Consider the following 12,086-nt stretch of genomic DNA (forward strand, 5'->3'; position numbering starts at 1 on the left):
TTCACTTAAGGAGAAATAGAGTAGAAAATGTTGAAGCTTCCTAGAGATTGGCAATTGAACTAGAAGATGACCTTTTAGCTATAGGGAAATGGAAAAAAGAGATGCAGAGTTCTAAACCTCAACCATCTTCCTCAGAAAAATCAGACCCATTGGTCCAAAAGCTCATTAATGATGTGATGACTATTAAGAAACAACTCCCTAAAATGAACACTCATTACCAAGATTTTCCAAGAAAATATTCAGGCCAAAGTAGTTTTTAGAGAAAACAGCTTACATTACCCTCAAGTCAGCAAAAATTACAAATTGAATCTCCACCTAACAAGAACAACATGTTTGTTTTTCACCTTATGAATGATCATGAGGGAAGTTCTTTCCCTAAAAATATTGGATATCAGCATCTTGAAGGAAAAAAAGAAGCTTCCACTAATGTAGTAATAGAGGAAGAACCTTCTAAGGGACCTAGCAACTCTGTAAGCTATTACCTTGAGTATGAATCTGATTTTGATAGGGATAATGACATCTTATTAACTTTGGAAGAGGCTTCATGTTTGGTATTGACCTGAGGGCAAAGAACCATAGCAACTAATACTCATGCTAAAAATAATACAACTCCTACTCAAGCCAAGGAACAAAAGGCAAAGGGAGAAACTGAAGGTAAGTCATCACCTATTTTAACAACTACTTCTCAAATTTTAAAAAGGGCTCATTTTGATTATATATTTAACATTTTTGAGTTTTGTAAAGCATCAAGGATACAAATTTCTCCTGCAAAATATTTGAGAATGAACCCTGGTGAACTTAATAAATTGGTTGAATATGTTAATCAGTCATCTCCTGACAAAGCAGCTAAACAGATCAATGAAATTGAAACTTCAAATGAAAATGAGATAATTTCCAAGCAGACAAAAGAATCTTCAAAAGGTAAGAAACCTCAAGTGTAGACACCTAATAAAAGGGAAGAAATAGTTCAACCAGATAAGGTGAGTCCTCAGCCTTCTTATAATCACAAACCTAATCCATTTTATGTCTCCCTTTTTCTCCATGGCTTTAAGCTAAGCAACTATATCATAGACTTAGGTGCTTCAGATAATATAATGCCAGTAGTAGTAGCAAAAGCTCCAGACCTCCCTTTGACAAAAACATTTGGAAAATTTTATTCCATGGATTCAAAACAAGTGCCTTTGGTAGGTCAAATTAAAGATGCTCAAGGGTCATTAGCTGTTTACCCTCAGAAAAGGATTAAACTCACCATCCTGGTAGCATATATCCCTAAAAGCTATGGCATGCTTCTCAGTCAGACTTTTTGTCGAGGCCTAGGAGGGGAAGTTAAGATGGACTAGTCTTAAGTTATGATACCTATTGGGAAGGAGAAAGTAACCTTGTTAGCTAAAGCAAAATCCAAATATACAGTCTTTCCATCTGATGACCCCAAATATCAAATCCTTTATCAAGAGACTAATTTTGCTAACTATTTGATTTTGTCTAAAAATGAGAAAATAGGTGAGAAACCCTCAGAAGAAGAATTTTTATGGACTCTTGAGTTTGATGGGAGCTGTTATTCAAATGGATCTAGAGATGGTGTAGTTCTTAGATCACCTGATTGTCAAAAGTTCCCTTTTTCGTATAAACTTTCCTTTGACAATACTAATAATACAATTGAATATGAAGCTCTACTTCTAGGCATAAAGGAGGCCAAAAGGAGGAACATCAAGCTATTAAAAGCAAGAGGGGATGCTGAGTTAATAGTGAAACAAATTAAAGACATGTTTTCAGTTAAAAATCAAAGGTTGAAGCATTATAAAAACTGTGTATGGGATGAAATTGAAGGTTTTGATGCTTTTGCAATTGAAGCAATCCCTCGAGAACATAATGATAAAATAGACTCCTTGGCAGTATTAGCTTCTTTATTGATTCTGCATCTTGATTGTATAGATAAAAAGTATTCAGAGGAAATTATTCATAGGCCAAGTGTCCCTAACAATAATAGTTCCTGGAAATAAAGATGATTCTCATATTAATGCCTTTTTGCAAAGTATTGATAAGTTTTCCACTAATTATTTTGAGGGATCAGAATCTAAATGTAGAGAATTTTGTCCTGATGTTACTAATGAGAAGTCTAGTGATGTGTTGCAACTAAAAGGGAATGTAATACCTAAAGGCCTGGTTAAGCTTGAAAAACTCTTTGATAGGCGAGATACCTTCTTAGCTCAAGATCTAACACCTAAAGAAGATCCACATGTTGATTATGAAAAGGTAAATTTAGGAGATAAACATAATCCCAAAATTATCAATCTTGGAACCTGTTGTGATGAAGGTGAGAAAGCTAGATTCATTATGATCCTTACAGAGTATATAGATGTCTTTTCTTGGTCTTATGATGACTTGAAGACTTTTAGAAATGGAAAATTCAAGCACCATATTACCCAAAAACCAAGTACTACTCCTTTTAAGAAGAAATTGAGAACATATAATCCAAAAGTTTCTAATGCCATATTTAAAGAGATAGACCAAATGCTCAAGGCTCACATTATCTTTCCAATTCATCATTCCACATGGGTGGCGAACATTGTGCCAATTACAAAGAAAAATAGAGAGATAAGGATTTGTGTTAATTTTAGAAACCTTAACCAAGCAAGTTTGAAGGATAATTTTGCCTTGCCCATAATGGATCAGATCCTTCAAATAGTCATTGGGTCAGAAATGATGTCCTCCCTAGATGGTTTCTCAGGCTATAATCAAATAGAGGTTGTTGAAGAGGACCAACACAAAATAGCCTTTACAACACCATGGGGCACCTTTGCCTACAAGAGAATTCCTTTTGGCCTAATAAATTTTAGTGCCACATTTTAGTGAGCTATGAATTCAACTTTTGGTAAGTTACTGGATAGGTGTATCACAGTGTACCTTGATGATATGATAGTGTTTTCAAGGAGGCAAAAAAAAATCTAAAAGATCTGAGGAAAATGCTTGACAAATGCAGGGAAAATGGGATTTCTTTGAATCCTAAGAAATTAATTTTTGCTATGACAGAAGGAAAGTTACTTGAGTGCATGGTCTCAAAAGAAGGAATCAAGATTGACCCAGAAAGAGTGAAAATCATTCAACAATTATGTCTTCCTATCAACAGAAATGGCATTAAATCCTTCTTTGGATAGATTAGTTTCCTAAGAAAGTTTGTACTTGATTTTGCAGAAATTGTTAAACCTATGACCAAGCTACTCAGTGAGAAGCAGAGTTTCAAATGGGATGAACTAGCATCAAAAGCATTCAAAGCTGTAAAAGAAGCTATTGCTAAAGCCCCAATGCTTTTTCATCCTAATTTTAAAAAGGATTTTATAATGTATTGTTACACATCTAAGCATACCATGTCAAGCATATTGCTCCAAAAGAATGACAAAGGAGAAGAGATGCCTATCTCTTTTATGAGCATTCCTCTAAAGAAACATGAGCTTAACTATTCTTTTTTTGAAAAACAAGCTTTTGATGTTGTAAAAGTAGTAAAATACTTTAGGTACTATATTTTGCACTCACATTTTGTAATTTACGTGCCATCCACCATGGTTAAGAACATTCTCACACAATAGGATGTAGCAGTCAACAATCGAGCAACATGGGTAGCGAAAGTCCAAGAATTTGATCTGGATATTTGACCAGCTAAATTGGTTCGAGGAAAAGGATTGTGTAAACTCATAGAAAAAGGTGAAAAAGAGGAACCATACCCCAATTTTTTGTTCGTAGGTCTTAAAGATGAGTGGTATTCTGACATTGCTTATTTCTTGACATATGGAAGATGTCCTGATCATCTAAAAGGAAAGGAATGGAGGACCCTCCAACTCAGAGCAGCCAAGTTTGTTATTATTGATGACATCTTATACAAAAGAGGTTTGGATGGTATTTTTTTAAGATGTGTTGATACTAATCAACAGGATAAGTTATTGAGAACCTTCTATGATGGAGCCTATGGTGGCCATTTTTCATCAATAGTGATAGCATTTAAAATCCTGAGAAGTGGATACTATTATCCAAGAATGTTTAAAGCTACTTATCATTGGTTAGAAATTGTGAAAAATGCCAATTATTTACCAAAAACCATAATTAGCTACTCTGCCTCTAAAACTAGTGATCATAGAAGAACCCTTCCAACAATGGGGATTGGATTTTATAGGGCCTATTAATCTGAATTCGAGTGCAAGACACACTCACATCCTCACTGCCACTTATTATTTTACTAAACGGGTTGAGGTAATCCCTGTTAAATCAATAACATCATAGGTGGTATGCAAATTCTTAACAGAAAATATTTTGACCCACTTTGGTATTCCCAAAAAAATAGTGACTGATAATGCACAGAACTTTTCATCCTAGGAAATTTAATTGTATTGTTATGACAATGGTGTCCAATTGTCTCACTCTTCAAATTACTCCCCTCAAGGCAATAGACAAACAAAATCCACAAATAAAAACTTGGTCAACATTATGAAAAAAATGGTTGATGAAAAGGGAAGAGATTGGCATAAGAAGTTGTATGAAGTAGTTTGGGCAGACAGAACTTCTCCCAAACGAGCCATCGACATGACACCTTTTGAGTTGGTATATGGAGTTGAGGCATAATTGTCACTACCTTTGGAGCTAACTACATTGAATCTGTAGAAAGCCATTGAAAATGAAATGTTTCAATCCTCCATTGAAAAGAGAATCATGTACCTCCAGAAAATTGAAGAAGAACGAATAGAGTTGGTCGACCATATCACATCCCATCAAGTAAGGGTTAAAAAGATTTTTAACAAAAGAGCAAGGCCACGAAGATTTATGAAGGGAGACCAAGTGTTATTATGGGATAAGAAGAGAGAACCTAAAGGATCCCATACCAAATTTGAAAGCTTATGGAAGGGTCCATTTGTAATATCTGGGGAGCTGGGTTCAAATGCCTTCAAGCTGCAATACCTTAATGGACATGAACTCCCCCTATCCTATAATGGGTAGGATTTCAAGCTATATCGTCTTTGAGTTTGTTTCCCATCTCATTGTAAATACTGCCCTTTTTGGTTGTGTTTTTTTCTCACTCTATTTTTTTTTTTTTTGTGTTCTTTTTGAGTCAATCTACAAAACCTAAGACCTTGGGTTCATCTATGATCCTTCTAGTCTCATCCCCCTGCTAGAGCCGATTGCTACTACATATATTTTTCTCTCACCCTAGCATGCTTTGGTCCCAAGTCTTCCTTAACTTTGAAGTTGAACTTGAAGTTTCGATTTGCTTCAGCTTCAAGTTCAAGCTCCTGTTAGTCTTTCATATATCAAGTCTGCTTTCTTTTCCCAAGTCGATCTTAGTGAAATTGAAGTTGAAGTTGAAGATCTATCAACCAAAACTTCAACTTTAGCTTTAGTGTCAATTTTACATACTGACATTAGTTTGCATGCAAGTTTCAAATTTTTGAGCCAAAGCAACGTGGGTCCCAGTTTAGCACTTCCCAAGACATGTGAGATTATAAATGAAGGACTTTAAGCTAGTACGTGTTTAGATATGGCAAGAGTTGGTGAAAGGCTAAGTTTGTCACTTCATGATGACATTACCTGTCAGTAAGCATGCGGATTTGATGGGCATTTAAAGCAAAACACTCGTGGGGTCTTTTCCAATGCATGTTATATGAATAAGTAATTATTGCATTAACTTACCAAATTTTTCCTGTGATTTCCTGTGTAAACCATTCCTTAAATGCATTCATTTTAGCTTTTCCCACTCATTTCTCCATTTGCAAAGAAATTCCAACACTTTTGGGTAGGGAGAGTGAATCGTAGGTTGTCTCTGTCAAACTGTAAGTGCATTATCATAACCCTTTGCAATTTTAATTTTGTTTGCTTTGTTTTGGGGTAATTCAGGCTGTATCTTTCAAACTTGTCTTTCTTAGCAATCATGACGCTATTTTGTGCAAAAATGCCCAAGTTTGAAAAGCCTTTTTTGCTCAGTTCATTGCTTGAAATCCATGATATGTTTCTAGTAAATAAGAATTTATCTGATGTTATTGAAAGAACCAAAAACACCCAGTTAGGCCCCATTTACCGGGAGTTAGTTGATAGTGGGTTATTAGAAGCCGCTACAATCACATGCCCAAAACTTGTCATCGAATGTGCAAAACATTACAACCCTGCTTCTAGGTGCATTAAGAAAGTCTCAAGAGAGGTGATTGTTAAAATCAGCAGAACCAGTGTCTATTCAACTTTTAAAATTCCCCATAAAGAACCCTACAAGCCATGGATGTTTGAAGGAGCTAGGCATCTATATGCTAAAATGAAAAGTAGCTATGATAGTAAGGTAGCTCAATCCTGGCTCCTAAAACCTACAGAAGGGGGTTGTAGACTGCCTAAGCCATTAACTAGTTGAGCATTTTATAAAGAAAAATGTTGATATTGTCCTTCAGTTGAATAGGATTAAGGGGAATGAGCATGATTTCCATTGGGAGTCTTGGATGTACTTTTTCATACAAAAAATTGTTGAAGGAAGTAAATTCATTAATTGGGTCGACTTGATAGCCAAAAATTTGCATAAGGGTTTAATAGTAGTTAACAACTTTGGCTCATTCTTCTTGTCTTCTTATCTAATTTACATCCTAGTGGCATCTAAGGAATGGAAGCATCTTCCACACGCACCTTGGGTTGATGAAATGCCCATTTACCAGTATTACAATGATCTTCAGGAAACTGCACTAAGTAAGGAGTTTAGAAAAGTAAATGATGTCTTTATAGGGAAATTGGTATTTGAACTCCAAGGCCATGAGAATGATAGGATGTCAAAAGAAGCTATGCAGGTTGTACAAATCTATGGCTACTTTTACATTCAATTTTCTAGATTCACATATATTGGAGTGGGTGGCTTTTCTGGTGAACCCTTGAAGTTACCATGTTATTGTTTAGAATCTATAGTGTTATCTAAGATATGTAGGCAATTTGCTTCTGTGGTAGAGTCTTTTCAAGTTTCAAAAAGGTCTTCTTCAGTATTCTTCCCTATTGAGATTGGACATTATAGATGCCCCAGTCTAAAAGAAGCTATGTTGGAAAAAGGATCATTAGCCCATTTGTGCTTTAAGCCCTTCATTTCTTGATTTGATTTTGATTATACTGGCTTTGTCAGAAATAATGTTAAAAATGTAGCATCCCTAGTTCACACCCCAAAATTAGAAGATTTTTGGGTGAATTGCCTTAATGAATTTGAAGTGAGGAGGAGATTGTGGTCATAACTAAACATTAAATAGATCACTATGTTTAACATTGAGTTGGATACATGTGGACTAAAGGATGAAGATTCTGAGGAGGTTCTTGATCCATTCTACATTGATCAGATTGAGTGCATGCCCATTCCCAAAATTGATTGGGGAAAGAGGGAAGAAGATGATATCTACTCTCATACTAAAGATGTATTAGCTAGGACTGCAAAATGGATAAAATCAAAGACAGTTGCCACTCCTGATCTTTATGGGAAGTTTTCAAATAACAAAGGTTAAAAGACTCCCAAAAAGTGAACTAATCGAGATGTTCCTAATCCTATTGTAGGTCTAGTTGAAGTTGAAGTTGAGGCAGTTCCCGAGCCACTTCAACTTCAAGTTCAAAAGGGAACTCCAAAGATCAAGAGGGTGACCCATTCAAGCATGAGAAAAGCATCAACCATCAAGAGCAAGGGTGTCATAACCATTGATCTGGAGGTTACAGAAGATCCACCTATGCTAGATAATGTACCTGAATCTCAAAGCCTACCAGTGACTACTGAGAGCCAGGAAAGTACCCTCACCTTAGCCAAATTCTCCCCTTCCATAGAAAAGGACCAGGCTGCACCTGAATGGTTAGAGACATCAATGGAAAAGAAGAGAAGGATTGTCCCAATATCCATGCCCATTGATGACTTAGTCAGCAAGTGCCTTGGAAAAACACCTAAAGTAAAGAAGGTGAGGAATGAGGCAAGGATTAATTTTGATAAGAATTTAGGACGTTGGTCAGCAAAGATAGCTACACCACCAGATGGAAGCTCACAAGATTCCTTAGCTCCTCAAGACTACCAGATAACAAAGGTTGATCTGGGAAAAGGGAATCACGAAGTGGACATGGAATTCTTTGAAGCGTCCAATAAAAAGATTGCACATAGAGTATGGAAAGATGAACAGGACAAGTAGGAGATGAAGGAAACAATCAAAAACATGGTGTCGTACATTAATGCTATCCTTCACCCTGAAGCAAAGCCAATCAGTGAAATGTCAGCAATCATTGATGTGTCCTTTATGACTAATCAGCAATCACTGGAGAACTTGTACAAGTGTAAAGCGATAGAAAAAATAGCAGGCGAATGGGTCCAAGATGTTCTAGATGACATTATAAAACACATAGGCCACTTGGAACATGCTTTCAAAGAAATATCAAACATTACTAAGAAGGTGGAGACAAGCAACACAGGATATGAAAAGGAGAAGAACAATTGGGCAAAGGTGGCAATGTGGTTAAAGGACGTGCAAGAATTTGGTTTGCAGAAGTTCCAGGTTGAATGCCCTATGGTTGGTCTAGACGAAAAAAGCCCTATATGTCATCAAAGACTACATTGAATGGCAAAATGAAGCATTGACATAGGGGGTAACTAAAGTTAAAGAGACATTGCAAGAAATTAAGGTTATACACCAAATTATCCAAGGTGACCTTAAGTGGTTTATCAAACAATTCACAGGGAAGGAAGATGACTCTATTGCCCAATTGGATGAGATAATCAAAGAGGTTCAGAAGAAGTTTCAAGAACTATAGGACAAGAAGGAACTAGCTAAGCAAGATTTTTCTAACATGGCACACACTAAAGCTATGTTAATCATCAATAAAAAGCACTTAGAAATGCACGAAGAGAAGGTAGCTGAACTGAAGAAGATGAAAGAGATCTAGAAGCAATGGTTTGCCTATATTGGCTTGCCACATCAGTCCATTATTTCATCCTTTTTGACTACCTATTAAATGTAGAAGATGGTGAGAGGCGTGGCCAATGGAGACAATGCTACCTGATCAAGAGAAGCAATTACACTTAGTCGCTTAGTTGTAGTTTCTTTTGTCATTTTGCTTTTCCTACTTTTTTTTAGTTAATAGTTATGTTAACCAAAAGACTATTAACTCCTTGCAAGGTAATTTTGGTAGTGGTCCAGCCCCATGCCTATATATATGTAATAACTAGTATGGTGTTGAGGGTTAGAAATTCTCCAACAGATCGATAGATAGAACTATTTCTATTTGTGGTTTTATTTCAAGTTTTAAGAGTAGCATATCAGATTTCTACTATACAAAATAAAAAAAACTCTAAAGTTTGATTTTGATTAATGTCTTTGTAAGTAGATACTACTATCTGCTTATTTAAATCAGTATTTCTAAAAATACTATTTATGCGAAGGTCTTGATTGTGTGTTGTGGATTCTGAGATTGTGATTTAGAACTTGGAATGCTGTGAGAAGTTACTTTATTAATCTACCTACTGAGTTACTTAATTTTCAATTATGTGGATAATCTTGATAATTAAAATCGAGTGATTTTTTAGCATAAAAGTTTGTTTTATATTGATGAGATGAAATAAGTTGATTTAACACTTTTAGCAAATTGTATTCTGAGAAGGACTTTCTATTGAGTTTTTAGATCAAAAAATTCTCATTACAATAAAGGTAGCTGCACCTATTTTCATTGAAGAAACTTTAAGCAGAGAATCCCTTAGTCCCTTTTGCAGGAATTCATTTGTTGGTACACACTTTTTCTCCGTTTTGGCATATAAACCCATATGAGGAAAACTGTTTACTAACAATGTAAAAACTCAAACTCTACCAACCACTAAAGAACAACCTATCATAATAGAAGAATCTAATGATCATCAAGAGAAGGTTGAATAGTGACAACAATTGGGGATGGTTCAGATGATTTCGATCTCTTTGATTTTGATTTCATGCTCATGAGGAAATACCTAGAGGAAGGAAAGATTAGGGAAACACCATGCAAGGAGTTGAAAGGAAATGACTCAAACATCATTCTTTTGTTCCTACAAGTATAGGAAGATTTACCTCCCCCACCTCCAAGAAAACTAGAGGCACCACCTTTGCCTCTTCTTGAGAAAGATACTATGCCCATGCCTCCTCTGACGACGAGAGAGAAAACTCATACGACTACTAAGGAGAGGTAGGTGCAAATCAAGGAGGGCATGAGGCTCAACAACAATAGACTTCTGCAACTGAACAGGCTCCCTCGGTGGTGTCATAGCCTCCATATCCTCCAAAGTAAACAACAATCATGCAAGTCATACGACAAATCAAGGAGAGAGGCATGGATAATGGTTAAGTACTAGCTTCTGTGACCCCCCATCACCTAGTTAGTTTATATCCCCATTGGGTGCCACTCCAAAATGGTTGACATAAGTAGTAGAGGCCGAAAGAGGGCATACACTACAAATGCAACTGAAGGAATTTTAGTCCTCACTTAAGCTTTGCATCCATCAGTTACTCCGCAAGAAGATCCAAAACATATGGATTTTTCATAAGGGATATGTGGGGAAATCACTTTGCACAAATTTCTATTCCCCCACTGCATGTTGATACACAAAGCCTAACTCTCTAGGATTATCAAATACAAGAGATCGTACTAGGAAGACTCACAAAGGATATGGGTAAAGTTTTGATCACCTTGACTCTACAATGGACCTTCTATCAATTATACCAAGGTGAGGAGGAGATACGAATTTTTCAAAAATAAAATGAAGTATTGTGGGAGTTTGTAAAAGAGGTAGAGGACCCCATTGACCCAATAAACCCTAAGATAGCCTTAAAGTTTTCCCTCAAGAAATGAGCTCTAACCCCACCTCAAAGAGATTCATTTTTGAATTCTTGTTATAGATGGTGCCATAATTTTTAAGAGTTGGGATTAGTGATAATCAAGGCTAATATACAATTATTCTGTTGTATCCAAGAGAATGCAAAAAGGCTTGCAAGTACAGTAAACCAAGATTTTGGTTTGTTGGACAAAGTTTCAACATGGTCCAATGATCTAGAGGTACTATAAAAGATTAGAGGGAAAAATTATTTAATTTTATTGGTCATTTTTGCTAGAGAAGAGATTGGTAAAGTTGAAAATTGGATTAAGAAAGTACAAGGAGAAAGTAAGGTTATGATGTCCATGTTTGAGGATATCTAGGATATGCAAAGAAAATCTCATGCAAAGATATTAGAAGCTGATCAACATTACATCGTGGTGAGCTTGGAGGTTTTTTTATGATGACTCTAGAGCCATCTTATGTCCAATAAAGGTAGTGGTGAAACAATTTTGGGCATCTTTTAAAGCAATGTCCTTAAAGGATGATATGCAAACAGTCTTCAAAGCCAAGGAGACATTGAAATAATTGGAGAACAAGATGGAATGTTTTGATAAAGTGTAGAAGGAGATTCATGATTTCCATAAAGGTTTGAAGGATAAGTATGTAGAATTGGATTTTCCAGCCCTTCATAAATCACTCGGCTATAGAGAAGTCTAAGTTAGCTCATCCTGATGTTGGAAGTTGAGGTTTTGACTTAAAGAAAAATCTACTAGTTTTGACTGAAGGACCTCTGCACGTGCATTGCACATGTGTGACTCCACATCTTTTCAATCTTGAAGTATCTACAATTTTTCAGTGAGTTATATATATATGCATGTGTGCACACCTATTAGTCTGTAAGTGTGATGATTTATGATAATTTCTAGCTCTTCTAACAAGTGACTACTAGTTCCTAAATTTAGCATTTTCATGCCCAAATTCCATATTTTTTGAGTTTGGTAGTGGCTTACTAATGGAAATGCATGGAGAATGTTGAGTTCCTATTTTTCGAAGCCTCCTAAGCTCTAGTTTCTTCTTTCAAATTTCTCCCATCTTATCTCCTTCTTTTATTTGCAGTTTTAAGTCAAGTAAAGGCCCATGCACCATTTAATGAATAAAATAAGAGTGCATGCCTACTTAGCACCATATTAGTGGTCAATTTTTATATAAATAACTTTATTTTAATAGTTTTAGCATACTCTTTGCATGGGGAATAATTAGTTTCAAAAATCTCATGATGGAGAGG

This window comes from Cupressus sempervirens, chromosome 5, assembly GCF_028749045.1.
Source record: "Cupressus sempervirens isolate cs-2001-9-10 chromosome 5, ASM2874904v1, whole genome shotgun sequence".
In the NCBI taxonomy this organism is placed as follows: Eukaryota; Viridiplantae; Streptophyta; class Pinopsida; order Cupressales; family Cupressaceae; genus Cupressus; species Cupressus sempervirens.